Raw genomic sequence first — 11,997 nt, 5'->3', positions numbered from 1 at the left:
CCTGGGTGGCTCAGTCGGTTGAGCGTCCGACCTTGGCTCAGGTCATGATCTCACTGTTTGTGGGTTTGAGCCCCACGTGGGGTTCTGTGCTGACAGCTCAGAACCTGGAGCCTGCTTCAGATTCTGTCTCCCTCTCTCTCTCCCCTCCCCCCACTCATGCTCTGTCTCTCTCTGTCAAAAATAAATAAGCATTAAAAAAAAAATTAAAGAAAGGAGGACGATGTGCCTCTAATTCCCACAGAAGGCATTTGTCCTGCCTGTATAGTCAGTGATGGTATTCCAGTACTTTCATTCAGATATTTATTATTGTATTTCTGAGATACGTTACATTTCTTTTAAGATCTGAAACCTATCTGAAAAGAGAAAGACTTAGCACGTGCCAACTTCTGCCTGAACAGTGTGTGCCTTCTTGACAAATTGATCGTGTGTGCAAAGGGGCATCTTATCCCTGAGATGAAGATTTGAGTATCCACAATCTCATCTATTTGCTGGGAAGTGAGTATCATTTCATCTGTAATTGCAGCAGTAGTGAATGCACAGGGGGTTGATATTATCTCTGGAAAAACACTTGTGAAATGGATATTACTGAATGCTATTAAAAATGATTTTGTAATTTTTCAAGGAGAGTGGCAAAAATCATTCTAGAGAAATGTATCTGTGACAAGTGGGGGAGAAAGTTAAGATCTCAGTGAAGTTTGAGCAGGAGACACTGAGTTGAGAGGTCAGAGAATGAAGCTGAGACTGTAGCTTGCTGAAACCTTGGCTACATTCATGGTTTGGTTCCAAAATGTGATTTTTTTTTTAAGTTTATTTATTTATTGTGAGAGAGAAAGCACGAGTGGGGGGGGGGGGGGGAGATAAAGGATGGATGGAGAATCCCAAGCAGGCTCCAGACTGTCAGCACCCAGCCTGACATACGACTTGAACTCATGAACCGTGAGATCATGTGTCTTAGACTCTGGGTCTAGAGTTCTTTCTTGGCCAGCAAGAAAGCGGGATGCAGGATTAAAATGTGAGAGATGGCTAATGTCCAGGAGAAGACAAGAGCCCTGATTAAGGGTCCTTGCTTCATTTTTATTAGGATCAGAAGGCTTACAAATATGGTGATGGACGTGCGCAAAGAGACAATAAATCTGTGAACATTTACATATGGGCATGAGGGAAAGGGGGGTTTGAAGATATACGGTGTTAGGGGTTTGGGTCAATATAAAACAAAATCCTCGCAACGGGCAGATGGTTGTTAACCGCAGACATGAGACGCTGTGTCTATCTTAGGTAGCCTAGGGGATAAGACAGATAGAATGTGTAACCTCCGGGTTAACAAGGCACCTTTCTTTTATTAATTAGCTCCGCTCTGGACAACTTTGCCCTGCAGTGGTCTATAGCCCTATTTACCTGTTCACCTAATTTGCTACTTCCTTCCTGTGAAAGAAGCTTTCTGCTATAGTACTAAATGGGGGGGGGGGGGGGTGTTTTCACCCTGAATACCTGATCTTGTTTACCTCCTATACCTTTGTTCTATACTGGAGCCTTTGCCCTGCCCCCTCTATACCTATTTACTTAATCTTGTTTACCCAAACTTGGGTGTGAGCATCCTTTGGCTTTGTAATTCTTTATGCCTTGTTAACCCATCAGTGCAGGCTCAGGGGATTCCTAAGTGTATTCCCCACAATCATGACCTGAGCCCAGGTTGGATACTTAACCAAATGAACTTCCCAGGTGCCCCGATCTTTAATATTTGAAAATATTGTGCATTTACAGCCTGTAGGGAGAGGAAAACACAATATTGAAAAAGAGTTGCCATAAAGGTAAAAAGGAATGGGGAAGTTGTGCTGTTGTGTATTTACTGATCTGCAAACGTTCAAGGAGCACATAAAGGGTTGCAGGTACAATAGTGTGTGGCACACAAAAGGGATAGAATTGCCTGTGGCTGTGTATACAGCACACGTCCTTTGTCCTGTGTCAATGCTGTCAGGATGCCATACATATTCCGTACTTAGCTTTTTTACAATACGTTACAAAAAGTCAGCAGTTACAGCTATTTTTCGCACTGTAATTGGCAGTTAAATTACTTAGTGGCAACCTTAGCTCAAAATCAAAGCCCCATAAGTGACCTTCTGGAAAATGGCTTATGGTCTCTCCTGCTGGTTTAGCTGAGGAAGAACCAAACAGGGGACTAAGATTTGGAGTGCTTATTTTTCATATTCAGGGAAGGAAAAGAGTGTTCTTTGGCCAAATTCCAAAGTCGTGAACAAGAAACCAAAGTTTATTAGAAATAACTTCAGATGACCTCTGAATGCCAGCCAGTCAACAACAGCCTCACCCCAGCAACTCAGCTTCTGAAAATTAGTAGATCATTGATCATTCTGAGCTTCCAAAATTCAGTCAATCCGTTCAAGCCCCAGTCCTGAAAGACAGCCAATCAGTGACAGCCCCCGGCACGGGCAGCAGTCCATCAGCAAGGGCCTCCCTTCAGTGACCCTGCTTCTGAAAGTTGGTCAACAGTAGGTACCACAGTCACAACTGAAGAGCCCATCAGTTCTCAAACACGCCTGTTTCTGAAAGTCTACCAATTCCTGAATGCCAGACTTACCAAAAACTAGATGAGAGCAGCTCTGGTTTTCTTTGAGGTGACTAGAAGCTCTCCCTTGCAGGCACATAGAAAATTCTTTTTCTTTCTTTTTCTTTTTTTTTTTTTTTTTTTTTTTTTTTGCATTGCATACCGAGTGAAATTCATTGTTAATTCACAGGTTTGCAAACCTTTCAAGGGTTCAGCCTGTTTGTAACATACACTTAGTTATGAGTTTGGACTTATGAACGACAAACAAGTTGGCACGGACTTTGAGATTGAGAAGGCAAGGTTTTCTATTCTTCTTTTTTCTTTTTTTTAATTTTTTTTTCAACGTTTTTTTATTTTTTTTGGGACAGAGAGAGACAGAGCATGAACGGGGGAGGGGCAGAGAGAGAGGGAGACACAGAATCGGAAACAGGCTCCAGGCTCCGAGCCATCAGCCCAGAGCCCGACGCGGGGCTCGAACTCACGGACCGCGAGATCGTGACCTGGCTGAAGTCCGACGCTTAACCGACTGCGCCACCCAGGCGCCCCTCTATTCTTGCCCAAGTTGCTATTACCCACTTTTGGGTGTATACTGAATACAAAAATGCCCAAATGCAAGCATAAATTTTGTGATGAATTTCCTGAAGAGCGGATATGTATTAAATGTGGTGAGAAGCCTCTTCAAGGTCTTTGTATGATATGCAATTGTTCATTTAATACGGAAAATGGATAGATGTAAATCAACATTATTCACAGTTAAGCATGAGGGGTGTATGAGTTCAACTAATATCAAAGTGAGTGAAAAAATTTTCAGAGAAATTCAGATTAAGAAAACAATTACAGGAGAGGTTGTAAGAGCTTCCACATTGTATATCGTGATTAGTCCCCCAGCTCACACTTCTGCGGAACATGTGTCTCACTAGTCAATATTTGATGGACAGAGGAACAGGGTAAACTGGATGTGCTCACTGCAGAAGCTGTTTCATCTAGGATGTTTATCATGAAAGTCCTGCTGAGATCTGCTCTGCGTTGCTGGTCGTAGCAGATCCCAGCCTCCTACCCAGTGCCGTACCACATGTTTGTCCCTTGCACCTTGTTAAGGGCAAGTCAAATCCTTGAAGATTTGGGAAATCTGCTCTCTTTGGGTTGAGTTTCTGGGTTTTTCATTCTGTTTGATACCTGGGTTTTGTTGTTAGTTCCCAGCGGTTTGGGATCCTTGGCGGATCAGGCCATTCCTCTTCATACCTTTTTGCCGTCTTTTGAGCGATTTTTTAAATTCTGTGCTAAAAGTTTGTTGTCCTAATAAGTTGAATCATAGGGTAGAACACAGGCATTGCCATATTGTCGGCAAGCCTGTGGTTCAAGCCAGCCTCACAGACCAGTGTGCAGTGTGTTTGCAGATCCCATTGTACTGGCAACTATCTAGACAACTTTGCTGCGGGTGACCAATAAAGCAAGCAAGTGTGGTCTCCTTACACCTTTTTTTTTTTTTTTTTTTTTTTTTTTTTTTGGTATTGAGAGCTGGACTATAATCTAGAGAAAGAATTCTCTCTGGTTATCTACATGCCAGGGGCACAGATTGTGAGCCTGTGGTTTAAAGCAGCCAATCATTAGGTTGAGGGTTAGAGGTCCACAAGTATTCTATTCCTACCAGCCATTGTCTGCTCTCATAGGGTGCTCTACGTCTAAATCCTCTCCTCTCCCATCAAAAACCCCTGCATTTTATATGCATTCCTGTTCCAATCCTAATTCTTGAGCCTATCTTTCTAAATACTGTAACTGCACCATGGGGAATTTGGGCCTTCAGTGGTCACTGTGGAGGGACATTTGATGTGTTAAGAAGACTTCTCAGGCCCAACGGACTGTGTTGTTTTTATGAGTATGCAGATGCCTCCAAATAAAATCTGACTCAAAAGTTGCATCACTAAAAGATTCTTTGGGCAAAACTAATGAGCAATTTGACGAACTTCAGCAGTAGCAAAGGAGACTCATTCCCTTTGTAAATCCTCCCTCCTTGTCCTCCAGTTGCTTCCCCATATCCAGCTCTCCCTTCCCCCTTATCCTTCTGATTTCTCTCCTTTGGCACCTCTTCCCCCTCCTGTCCCCTTTGTCCAGGGCCCACACATTTTCCCAACAACTCCCTGAAAACCCCAAATGCCAGCTACTGCTAAACATCCACCCTTCCCATGAGTCAGGCGTGCAGGAAACTATAAAATTTAAGCCTTGGACTTGAGTGGAATTAAGAGGTAAAACTAAAGATTCCCTCTGACCCAAATAAGACCACCAACTATTCATAAAAGAATTTAGCTTTTTTTTTTTTTTTTTAGAACTTAGAATTCTTTACAGTGCTTAGAAACCGAGGTCACCTAACTTATACGGTGTATAAGGAATAACAGGAGTCCTGTTTCAAAGGGTCATGAAATGGCCAGAAAAGGAGGTCCAAGCCTCCTAAAACCCATACCTGAAGTATTTATAACAAAAGTCGATGATACAGTAATTTAATCATCGGGCCAAAATTATTTGAAAAAGATGAAGCTATAGATTTTCTTTTTTTTTTTTTTTTTTAATTTTTTTTTCCAACGTTTTTATTTATTTTTGGGACAGAGAGAGACAGAGCATGAACGGGGGAGGGGCAGAGAGAGAGGGAGACACAGAATCGGAAACAGGCTCCAGGCTCCGAGCCATCAGCCCAGAGCCTGACGCGGGGCTCGAACTCACGGACCGCGAGATCGTGACCTGGCTGAAGTCGGACGCTTAACCGACTGCGCCACCCAGGCGCCCCTGAAGCTATAGATTTTCAATACAGACTAGAAAAATACCTTCTTACAACATTTGGGAGTTACGGTGGTGACGTAACAGCTAACGTAAAACGATGTCATTTTATCAATGGCATTAAACTTAAAGTTAGAGACCTAATCTGAAAACAGAAATTAGAATAATAAATAGTCCCTTTAGCTGAACTACAACAGTCCATTTTGAAAGGGCTTTAGAATAAAAACAAGACAGGACCTGATGTAAATCGTGTCTCTGTGGGTCAAACAGCTGATGGCCCACTTCCCAATCAACCATCTACTGACAAAGTCACTTGTAGATACCGTAAATAGAATGAACACTGGAAAAAAAGGTTGTCCTATCTTATGAAACAAAACCCAAGACAACGAAAATACCCTCAAGTCAGCACTGTCAATGAGGGTGCTCTTAGGAAGGAAAAAGTGCCTGAGAGCCTGCCTTAAGCACTCATACCAATGGTCATCCTCACCAATTCCTGACTGATAACGGGGGTTACTCCTACATTAAACACTGACAGCTTTGCTTGGTCTCTTCCTCAGAATGTAAGATATCTACAATAGCCAATAGATTTCCCCCATTTCAAACCTTAATTATAACACTTGGGACCTTGACTGAAAAATTAAAAGCATTCTTCCTGCTGTGTGATAGCAGCCCTGCAAATTTAATAGGAACTTCTTAAACGATATATTATCAAATATCCTATCAGTAAATGGAGAAATTACAAGGGATTTTTAAAAGACATAAATATCCTGAGCTAGATAAAGGTAAAAATGCTACATATAAAAATCAATGTGACACAGCTAAAGTAAATGATTAGAGGTAAATGTGTAACTTTAAGCAGCTTATTACAAAAAAAGATGTCAATAACCTAAGCTTCTATGTTTAAAAAAAAAATAAGAAAATAAGACCAAACTAACCCCAAACCAAGGATAAAAAAAATAATAAAAATTAGAACAAAATTCACTGAAATTAGAAAATAGAAACACAGACACACAAAACCCTGATAACTAAAACAGACAAAAACACTACAAAAAAGACAATTATAGGTCAATATCCCTGATGATCATACATGCAAAAGTCCTCAACAAAATATTAACAAACCAAATTCAACAATAACTTAAAAGGATCATGCACCATGATCAAGTGGGATGCAAGGAGGGTTTAGTATCAGCAAATCAATCAACATGATACACCACATTAACAAAATAAGGGACAGAAATCCTATGATCATCTCATAGGTGCAGAAAAAGCTTTTGACAAAGTTCAGCATCTATTTATGACAAAAACTCTCAACTAAGTAAATGTAGAGGAAATGTACCTCAACATATTAAAGGCTATAGATGACAAACCCACAGCTAACATCATACTGAACAGTAAAAAGTTGAAAGCTTTTTCTCTAAGATCAGGCACTAGACAAGGATGTCCACTCTTGCCACTTTTAGTCAAGTAGTATTGGAAGTCCTAGCCACAGCAATTGCACAAGAAAAAGAAATAAGAGGCATGCAAATTGGAAAGAAAGTAAATCTGTCAGTATGTCAGATGGCAAACTGCATACAGAAAACCGCAAAACCTCCACCCGAAAACTAGTAAACTAATAAATGAAATCGGTAAACTTGCAAGATACATAATCAATATACGGAAATATGTTGCATTTGTATACACTAATAAAAACTATCAGAAAGAAAATAATCTCATTTACAACTGCATCAAAAAGAATAAAATAATAAATTTAACCAAGGAGATGAAAAGCCTATACTCTAAAAACTATCAAGACACCGATAAAAGAAGTTAAAGACAATACAAATAAATGGAAAGATAATCCATGCTCATGGATTAGAAGAATTAACATTGTTAAAATGTCCATACTACTCAAAGCAATCCACAGATTCAATGCAATCCATATCAAAATACCAATGGTATTTTTCACAGAATAATCCTCAAACTTGCATGGAACCATAAAAGACCCCAAATAGTCAAGCAGTCTTGAAAAAGACCCAAGCTGGAGATACGATGTTCCCAAACTTCAAACTATAGTACAAAGCTAAAGTGGTCAAAACAATATGGTACTGACACAACAACAGACACATAGGTCAATGAAACAGAATAGAGACCACAGAAATAAACCCACACTTATATAGTCAATTAATCTATGACAAAGAAGACAAGAACAGAGAATGAAGACAAGACAGCCTATTTAATAAATGGTGTTGGGAAAACTGGACAGCTACACGAAAAAGAATGAAATTGGACCACCTTATTATACTGTATACAAAACTAAACTCAAAATGGGCTAAAGACTTAAATATAAGACCTGAAACTATAAAACTCTTTGAAGAAAACATAGGCAGTGAGCTTGCTGACACTGGTCTTAGCGGTATGTTTTTCAATGGTCTCCTCAAGCAAGGACAACAAAAGCAAATATCAATAAGACACCAAACTTGGGGCACCTGGGTGGCTCAGTCAGTTAAGCATCTGAGTTTAGCTCAGGTCATGATCTCACAGTTTGTGAGCCCGGGTCGGGCTCTGTGCTGACAGCTCAGAGTCTGGAGCGTCCTTCGGATTCTGCGTCTCCTGAACTCTCTGCCTCTCCCCGCTCGCGCTCTGGCTCTGTCTCTCTCAAAAATAAACAAACATTAAAAAATATAAAAAAAAGAGAGAGACCAAACTAAAAAGGTTTTTCACAGCAAAGGAAACCATCAACAACAAAAAGGTAACCTACGGAGTGGGAGAAGATATTTACAAATTATATATCTAATAAGGGGTTAACATCCAAAACACATGAAGAACTCATAAAATTCACTATCAAACAACAACAACAACCTGATTTACAAATGGGCAGAGGACCTGAAGACGTTTTTCCAAAGATGACAGACAACAGGCATATAAAAAAATGCTCAACACCACTAACTTGCAAATCAAAACCACGATGAGATCAACTCACACCTATCAGAATACCTATTATCAAAAAGATAAGAAAGAAGTATTGGCAAGGATGTGGAGAAAAGGGAACACTCGTGCACTACTGGGAATGTAAATTGGTACAGCCACTACGGAAAACTGTATGAAACTTCCTTTAAAAATCATAAACAGAGGGGCGCCTGGGTGGCGCAGTCGGTTAAGCGTCTGACTTCAGCTCAGGTCACGATCTCGCGCTCCGTGAGTTCGAGCCCCGCGTCAGGCTCTGGGCTGATGGCTCGGAGCCTGGAGCCTGTTTCCGATTCTGTGTCTCCCCCTCTCTTTGCCCCTCCCCCGTTCATGCATCTATTTATGACATGACATTTATGACATTTATTATGTCTCTCTCTGTCCCAAAAATAAATAAACGTTAAAAAAAAATCATAAACAGAAATACCATATAGTCTGGCAATTCCTCTTCTAGGTTATCTGAAGAAAGTGAAAGCACGACTTCAAAGACATATGCTTCCCTACGTTCATCACAACATTGTTTACAATAGCCAAGGTATGGAGGCACACTGGATGTCCACTGATGGACGAATGGATAAAGATGTGGTATGTGTGTGAAGATATACATCTATCTATCACTATCTATCTAATGATCTCCCTATATGAATATCTATAGCTATCTATCCACCTATCTATATGGAGAGAAATACAATATTACTCAGCCATAAAAAAGAATGAAATCTTGCCATCTGTGACACGATGGACCTAGACAGTACTATGCTAAGTGACATAAGTCACACAAAGAAAAATACCGTATGATTGCACTTATATGTGGAATCTAAAAATCAAAACAAATGAACAAACAAAACAGAAAGAGACTCATAGATACAGAGAACAAACTGATGGCTGTCAGACAGAAAGGGGGTGAGGACAGATGAAACAGGCAAGAGGATTAAGAGGTACAATCTTCTTCCTGTTATAAAATAAATAAACACAGGATGCAATCTAGAGCATAGGGAATACAGTCAGTAGCATTTTAACAACATTGTACAATGACATTTGTAACTACACTTGTGGTGACCATTTTGTAATGTATATGAATACTGAATAAGTATATTGTACACCTGAAACTAATATATTGTATGTCAATTACTCTTCAATTAAAAAAAATAAATGAGGGGCGCCTGAGTGGCTCAGTTAGTTAAGTGTCCTACTTTGGCTCAGGTCATGATCTCACGGTCTGTGAGTTCGAGCCCCACATCAGGATCTGTGCTGACAGCTCAGAGCCTGGAACCTGCTGCAAATTCTGTCTCCCTCTCTCTCCGCCCCTCTCCAGCTCACACTGTCTGTCTCTCAAAAATAAATAAACATTTAAAAAAAATTTTTTTAGGGCGCCTGGGTGGCTCAGTCGGTTAAGCGGCTGACTTCGGCTCAGGTCATGATCTTGCGGTCCGTGAGTTCGAGCTCTGCGTTGGGCTCTGTGCTGACAGCTCAGAGCCTGGAGCCTGTTTCAGATTCTGTGTCTCCCTCTCTCTGACCCTCCCCTGTTCATGGTCTGTCTCTCCCTGTCTCAAAAATAAATAAAATGTTACAAAAATTTTTTTTTGAATTTTTTTTAAATGAAACAAAAAATTGGTTCAAAAGATCAATGAAATTGACAAAACTTTAGATAGGCAAAGAAAAAAAATTAACTACAGTGGGACTGAAGACATTACTGACCCTACAGACATTAAAAGTATCCTAAGGGAATATTATAAAAACCATTATCCTCCCAAATTATGACAATTTAGTTGAAATGGAAGAATTCCTAAAAGGACACCAATTATCCCAAACTGACACAAGTAGAAAATCTATATAGGACTATACTAAGTAAATTTTGACTGAAATCGATTGAAAGTCTTCCCAAAAGAAAACTACAGGCTCAAGTGCCTTCACTAAGGAGTTCTAGCAAATAGTTAAAGAAATATCCCTAATCTTTCAAAAACTCTTCCATTCTTCCAGAAAATAAAGGAGACAACATTCCCATATTTTTCTACGAGATCAGGATTCCTCTGATAGCAAAGTCACACAGAGCTATGACAAGAAATCTCCAAACTTTATCTCTCATCAATATAGATGCAAAATACATTAACAAAGTATCAGAAAACTGATGTGGTAATGAATACAAAGGACTGTACATCATGACCAGGTGGGATTTGTCCCAGGAAATGCAAGGTTAGTTTGACATCTGAATATCAATGAATGGATTATACCATATGAACAAGACCCTTCCCCCAAAGAACCCACCCCATGCCCACATGATTCTAATGGATGGAAAAAAATTGGAAGAGAGTCTAGAAACAGATCAGCAGAAATACAGTCAACTGATTGTTGAAAGAGGAACAAAGGCAATTCAGTAGAAAAAGGGTAGTCTTTTCACCAAATGGTGCTGGAACTACTAGATATCTTCATTTTTTTAATGTTTGTTTATTTTTGAGAGAGAGAGAAAGAGAGCACGCGCACGAGCGGGAGAGGGGCAGAGAAAGAGACAGAGGCAGAATAGGAAGCAGGCTCCAGGCTCTGAGCTGTCAGCACAGAGCCCGACGCAGGGCCTGAACCCATGAACTGCGAAATCATGACCTGAGCCAAAGTGGGATGCTTAACCGACCGAGCCACCCAGGAGCCCCTAGACATCCTGATGTTTAAGAAAATGATCGAGATATAGAATTTATACTTGCACAAATATTTTCTCAAAATGGATAACAGACCTAAATGCAAAACACAAAACCACAGAACACCTATAGGATGATAACACTGGACACTGAATCTTGGATTTGGCAATGCCTTTTTATACAACACTAAAAAGACAATCCTTGAAAGAAAAACTGGGTGATTTGGACTTGATTAAAATTAAAATTCTGCTCGGCAAAAAACAGTGTTAAAGGAATATGAAAATTATACTTACACGTCATTAAGGAATTCCACATGAAAGCAACAACGCCACACCATTACACACCTGCTAGAATGGATGAATTCCAAAACACTGACACCACCAGATGCTGATGAGGACGAGGAGCAACAGAAACTCTCACTCACTGCTGGTGGGGGTGCAAAATGGGGCAGCCACTTTGGAAGACTGTTTCTTACAAATCTAAACATACTCTTATTGTATGATCCAGGAAATCACACTCCTTGGCTTGAACCCAAGAACTGGAAACTTACATCCACACAAAACCTACACACAAATACATATTGCAGGCTTCTCATAATTGTCAAACTTGGAAGCAACCAGGAAGTCCTTCAGTAGGTGAGTAAACTGTGCTATATCTATCTAATGAAATGTTATTAACCAATAACTTGTACACATCTTAGAGCAGCTTTATTTGTAACGGCCCCAAACTGGAAACAACCCAAACACCCATTACTAGCTGAATGGATAAAAACCAACTGTGGTATATGCATACAGTGGAATAATACTGAATACAAATGAACGAACTATTGATACACACAATGAGATGGATTAATCCCAAAATAGTTATGGATAGTGACAAGGGCTAGAGTCCCCACTCCCAGGAAGTATATACCATAGGACAGGATAAAATTCTAGAAAATGCTTGCTGTTCCCTATGAATTGTGGAAAAGGGTATTAAAAAGACTGCGATAAAAGGATTATAAAGGGATATAAGGGATGTTGGGGTTGTGTTGAGTATGTTCATTATCTTGACTGTGGTGATGGTTTCATAGGTATATACACATGCTGAAACACA

The sequence above is a fragment of the Puma concolor genome, chromosome E2 (genome assembly GCF_028749965.1).
Source record: "Puma concolor isolate L17-30 chromosome E2, mPumCon1.1.hap2, whole genome shotgun sequence".
Lineage (NCBI taxonomy): Eukaryota > Metazoa > Chordata > Mammalia > Carnivora > Felidae > Puma > Puma concolor.
Note: the sequence above shows the minus strand (reverse complement) of the source record.